This window comes from Salmo trutta, chromosome 19 (genome assembly GCF_901001165.1).
Source record: "Salmo trutta chromosome 19, fSalTru1.1, whole genome shotgun sequence".
NCBI lineage: Eukaryota > Metazoa > Chordata > Actinopteri > Salmoniformes > Salmonidae > Salmo > Salmo trutta.
Genome location: NC_042975.1, coordinates 25770555 through 25776554, shown reverse-complemented (window position 1 = coordinate 25776554; position 6000 = coordinate 25770555). Strand labels below are relative to the sequence as shown.

The 6000-nt window shown below is 52.5% G+C and overlaps 1 pseudogene; it reads left to right on the top strand.

Annotated features, from left to right (window-relative positions):
* Positions 1-347: 347 nt before the first annotated feature.
* Positions 348-6000, top strand: part of LOC115155088 (biotin--protein ligase-like) — a 36070-nt pseudogene continuing 30417 nt past the window's right edge.

Here is a 6000-nt window from a genome sequence, read left to right as displayed (position 1 = left end):
GTTTCTAACTACAGAAACCAGTTCAGAACAATCTGAGATGGTGGGTGTCTTTCTTGGGCTTTTTGAGGTGGAAGGAGACTAAGGCATTTTTTGAAGACAATTTGTTTTAGGTCCTAAATGCAGTTACAGTTGTTGGCCAATGCTATCTTAGCACTTCACTTAATTATTGTCAATGCTAGGCTATATCCCAAAACATTATCCAAATAATTTTTCCAAATCTATTATGAAATTGTTTCACATTGTTTAAAACGGAGAGCGGGCCACATTTTGCAATTAAAATATTGCCCTTTGTGCCCATTTCCCCAGCAGTCTTGCTCAGAGAATCTGCTTTTAAAGAACTTTTGGAGATGGGAAAGTCAGAGAAGCACATCACTTCCCTCTCCCTGAAAAAACAGACTGAGATCATCCTTTCTGAGCATTCTCCCTGCGAGTGGGAGGTACTCTCAGAGAGAGGCGACACCCAGCTAACACAACGCAGGATCTCCGTTGCATTAGCGTAGCCTCTCCTGTAGCCTATCAACTATGTGTCGGTCTATCCCTGTTCTCTCCTCTCTGCACAGGCCATACAAACGCTTCACATCGCGTGGCCGCTGCCTCTCTAACCTGGTGGTCCCAGCGCGCACGACCCACGTGGAGTTCCAGGTCTCCGGCAGCCTCTGGAACTGCCAGTCTGCGGCCAACAAGCAGAGTTCATATCAGCCTATGCTACCCTCCAGTCCCTCGACTTCTTGGCGCTGACGGAAACATGGATTACCACAGAAAACACTGCTACTCCTACTGCTCTCTCCTCGTCTGACCACGTGTTCTCGCACACCCCGAGAGCATCTGGTCAGCGGGGTGGTGGCACTGGAATCCTCATCTCTCCCAAGTGGACATTCTCTCTTTCTCCCCTGACCCATCTGTCTATCTCCTCCTTTGAATTCCATGCTGTCACAATCACTAGCCCATTCAAGCTTAACATCCTTACCATTTATCGCCCTCCAGGTTCCCTTGGAGAGTTCATCAATGAGCTTGACGCCTTGATAAGTTCCTTTCCTGAGGATGGCTCACCCCTCACAGTTCTGGGGTGAGGGGTTTAACCTCCCTACGTCTACCTTTGACTCATTTCTCTCTGCCTCCTTCTTTCCACTCCTCTCCTCTTTTGACCTCACCCTCTCACCGTCCCCCCTACTCACAAGGCAGGCAATACGCTTGACCTCATCTTCACTAGATGCTGTTCTTCTACTAATCTCACTGCAACTCCCCTCCAAGTCTCCGATCACTACCTTGTATCCTTTTCCCTCTCGCTCTCCTCCAACACTACTCACTCTGCCCCTACTCAGATGGTATTGCGCCGTCGCAACCTTCGCTCTCTCTCTCCTGCTACTCTCTCCTCTTCCATCCTATCATCTCTTCCCTCTGCTCAATCCTTCTCCAACCAATCTCCTGATTCTGCCTCCTCAACCCTCCTCTCCTCCCTTTCTGCATTCTTTGACTCTCTATGTCCCCTATCCTCCCGACCGGCTCGGTCCTCCCCTCCTGCTCCGTGGCTTGACGACTCATTGCGAGCTCACAGAACAGGGCTCCGGGCAGCCGAGCGGAAATGGAGGAAAACTAGCCTCCCTGCGGACCTGGCATCTTTTCACTCCCTCCTCTCTACATTTTCCTCCTCTGTTTCTGCTGCTAAAGCCACTTTCTACCACTCTAACTTCCAAGCATCTGCCTCTAACCCTAGGAAGCTCTTTGCCACCTTCTCCTCCCTCCTGAATCCTCCTCCCCCTCCCCCCCTCCTCCCTCTCTGCGGATGACTTCGTCAACCATTTTGAAAAGAAGGTCGATGACATTCGATCCTCGTTTGTTAAGTCAAACGACACCGCTGGTCCTGCTCACACTGCCCTACCCTATGCTTTGACCTCTTTCTCCCCTCTCTCTCCAGATGAAATCTTGCGTCTTGTGACGGCCGGCCGCCCAACAACCTGCCCGCTTGACCCTATCCCCTCCTCTCTTCTCCAGACCATTTCCGGAGACCTTCTCCCTTACCTCACCTCGCTCATCAACTCATCCTTGACCGCTGGCTACGTCCCTTCCGTCTTCAAGAGAGCGAGAGTTGCACCCCTTCTCAAAAAACCTACACTCGATCCCTCCGATGTCAACAACTACAGACCAGTATCCCTTCTTTCTTTTCTCTCCAAAACTCTTGAACGTGCCGTCCTTGGCCAGCTCTCCTGCTATCTCTCTCAGAATGACCTCGATCCAAATCAGTCAGGTTTCAAGGATGGTCATTCAACTGAGACTGCTCTTCTCTGTGTCACGGAGGCTCTCCGCACTGCTAAAGCTAACTCTCTCTCCTCTGCTCTCATCCTTCTAGACCTATCTGCTGCCTTTGATACTGTGAACCATCAGATCCTCCTCTCCACCCTCTCCGAGTTGGGTATCTCCGGCGCGGCTCACTCTTGGATTGCGTCCTACCTGACAGGTCGCTTCTACCATGTGGCATGGCGAGAATCCGTCTCCGCACCACGTGCTCTCACCACTGGTGTCCCCCAGGGCTCAGTTCTAGGCCCTCTCCTATTCTCGCTATACACCAAGTCACTTGGCTCTGTCATATCCTCACATGGTCTCTCCTATCATTGCTACGCAGACGACACACAATTAATCTTCTCCTTTCCCCCTTCTGATAACCAGGTGGCGAATCGCATCTCTGCATGTCTGGCAGACATATCAGTGTGGATGACGGATCACCACCTCAAGCTGAACCTCGGCAAGACGGAGCTGCTCTTCCTCCCGGGGAAGGACTGCCCTTTCCATGATCTCGCCATCACGGTGGACAACTCCATTGTGTCCTCCTCCCAGAGTGCTAAGAGCCTCGGCGTGACCCTGGACAACACCCTGTCGTTCTCCGCTAGGTGACCCGATCCTGTAGGTTCATGCTATACAACATTCGCAGAGTACGACCCTGCCTTACACAGAAAGCGGCGCAGGTCCTAATCCAGGCACTTGTCATCTCCCGTCTGGATTACTGCAACTCCCTGTTGGCGGGGCTCCCTGCCTGTGCCATTAAACCCCTACAACTCATCCAGAACGCCGCAGCCCGTCCGCTCCTCCGCACACTCCACTGGCTTCCAGTTGAAGCTCGCATCTGCTACAAGACCATGGTGATTGCCTACGGAGCTGTGAGGGGAACGGCACCTCCGTACCTTCAGGCTCTGATCAGGCCATACACCCAAACAAGGGCACTGCGTTCATCCACCTCTGGCCTGCTGGCCCCCATACCTCTGCGGAAGCACAGTTCACGCTCAGCCCAGTCAAAACTGTTCGCTGCTCTGGCACCCCAATGGTGGAACAAGCTCCCTCACGACGCCAGGACAGCGGAGTCAATCACCACCTTCCGTAGACACCTGAAACCCCACCTCTTTAAGGAATAACTGGGATAGGATATAGTAATCCTTCTAACCCCCCCCCAAAAAAAATATATAGATGTACTATTGTAAAGTGGTTGTTCCACTGGATATCTTAAGGTGAATGCGCCAATTTGTAAGTCGCTCTGGATAAGAGCGTCTGCTAAATGACGTAAATGTAAATGTAAATGTAAGGGCAGCCTGCTCCCACCACTGGAGGTTCATAGGGCGTTAGTGGAGAGACGAGGCTCAGAGCCCATACGAGGAGCCAGCCCTGGGGTGGACAGCGGGGACTCCCTGGGTAACAACCACCAGCACATGGAAGGCCAAGGCCACCACTTCTACCTGTCCAGCTGCCACGAGTGCCTGGAGCTGGAGAACAGCACCATACTCTCCATCAAGTACACCTTGGTTGACAATATCTCCGACCTTCCTGACGACTAGGCCATGTGCACGGACAGCGAGGAGGATGAGGCAGAGGGCTTCCTTGGTCAGAGCCGATGGGTCAACGTTTAGCGGGAAGCCCCCCAATGTGCTGGTGTACACGGGCGGCTTCCAGGAGAGGTTTCAGATGGTGCGTTTGCATCCTGTCCCAGCAGGCCCTCAGTGAACCCTGGCTGGAGAGTTCCAACCGGCTAGTACTGGCCTCGGACAAACCCCTCACCCCCCAGCTCCAGGCCCGCTTCCTGGCATACTTGGAGCAGGGTGGCAGGGTCCTGGGGCTCTCCTCCACCCTCTGCCCCACGTGAGCTGAATCAGGCCCCTCCCCCCAGCCCCGTCTGTCTCCTCGCCACCTCTGAGGTACGTACTCTGCCTGACTCCTCCTCTGCTACCTTTCCGTTACAGCTTAGGCATCTCCCAACCAGGGCCGTGTTCTGTAGTCACAAGGTTTTTGGAATGTGCAGATATCTATTCAGAAATCTATTGTGTAGAACAGACATGCCTCTCTGACATATAGAGTAAGGAGTCATGACTGCTCTATTCATGACATTTCTATTTGCATCAGTCAGTGTGTTGCATATGGTGTATGAATCCAACTGAATGTGACTCAGGCTTCCCTACCATATATTTGATCAGTCACAAATTATAGGTATTTTTCATTGGCCTGTGATGTGAAAAAGGCTAGCTAGCTTGCCCCACAAAATCCAGACAACTGGGTCTGGAAGCCATCAACTCTCTTGTCTGTTAGAGGTCTTACATGACTCCCATCCTCAAGTTGGATAAAAAACCCTTCTACTGCTTTACCAATGTTTACTCATCAGTCTCTCAGCTAGAACTGTCATGAGGCTGACTGCTTTCTGCTGATCAAAGGTCTGTTCCAGCTCTACTGTTTGTGTTCTTGTGGAGCCCTGCTCTCACTTGTTTTGACTGGCCCTCTGGACACATAAACCTGCTCTATATTGTACATAGATTTGCATCTATTAAGAATCAAAATGGTTTCTACATGTTCAGACCTGTCTGGAGTAGGGCTGCCACAATAAACATTTAACTAGACAATTATGGTTGTGTGTGTGTGTGCATGCGTGCGTGCAAGTGTGCACGTGTATGTGTGTGCGTCCGCCAACGTGTTTGCGTATATGAGGACGTGTGTGTGGGTGGCTGGATGGATGGACGGATTGTGTGTGTGTGTGGGTGGCTGGATGGATGGACGGATTGTGTGTGTGTGTGTGTGTGGGTGGCTGGATGGATGGATGGACGGATTGTGTGTGTGTGTGTGTGTGTGTGTGTGTGTGTGTGTGTGTGTGTGTGTGTGTGTGTGTGTGTGTGTGTGTGTGTGGCTGGATGGATGGATGGATGGACGGATTGTGTGTGTGTGGGTGTGGGTGGCTGGATGGATGGATGGATGGACGGATTGTGTGTGTGTGTGTGTGTGTGTGGGTGGCTGGCTGGATGGATGGATGGATGGATGGATGGACAGATTGTGTGTGTGTGGGTGGCTGGATGGATGGACAGATTGTTTGTGTGTGCGTGTGTGGGTGGCTGGATAGATGGACGGATTGTGTGTGTGTGTGTGTGTGTGTGTGGGTGTGGGTGGCTGGATGGACAGATTGTGTGTGTGTGTGTGTGTGTGTGTGTGGCTGGGTGGACGGATTGTGTGTGTGTGTGTGTGTGGGTGGCTGGATGGATGGATGGACGGATTGTGTGTGTGTGTGTGTGTGTGTGTGGGTGGGTGGGTGGGTGGCTGGCTGGACGGATTGTGTGTGTGTGTGTGTGTGGGTGGCTGGATGGATGGATGGATGGACAGATTGTGTGTGTGTGTGTGTGTGTGTGTGTGTGTGTGTGTGTGTGTGTGGGTGGGTGGGTGGGTGGGTGGGTGGGTGGGTGGGTGGCTGGCTGGACGGATTGTGTGTGTGTGTGTGTGGGTGGCTGGCTGGATGGATGGATGGACGGATTGTGTGTATGTGGGTGTGTGTGTGTGTGTGGGGGTGGCTGGATGGATGGATGGATGGATGGATGGACGGATTGTGTGTGTGTGCGTGTGTGGGTGGCTGGATGGATGGACGGATTGTGTGTGTGTGTGTGCGTGTGCGCGTGCGCGTATGCGTGTGCGTGTGTGCGCGTGCACGTGTGCGTGTGTGTGTGTGTTTGGGTGGCTGGATGGATGGATGGACGGATTGTGTGT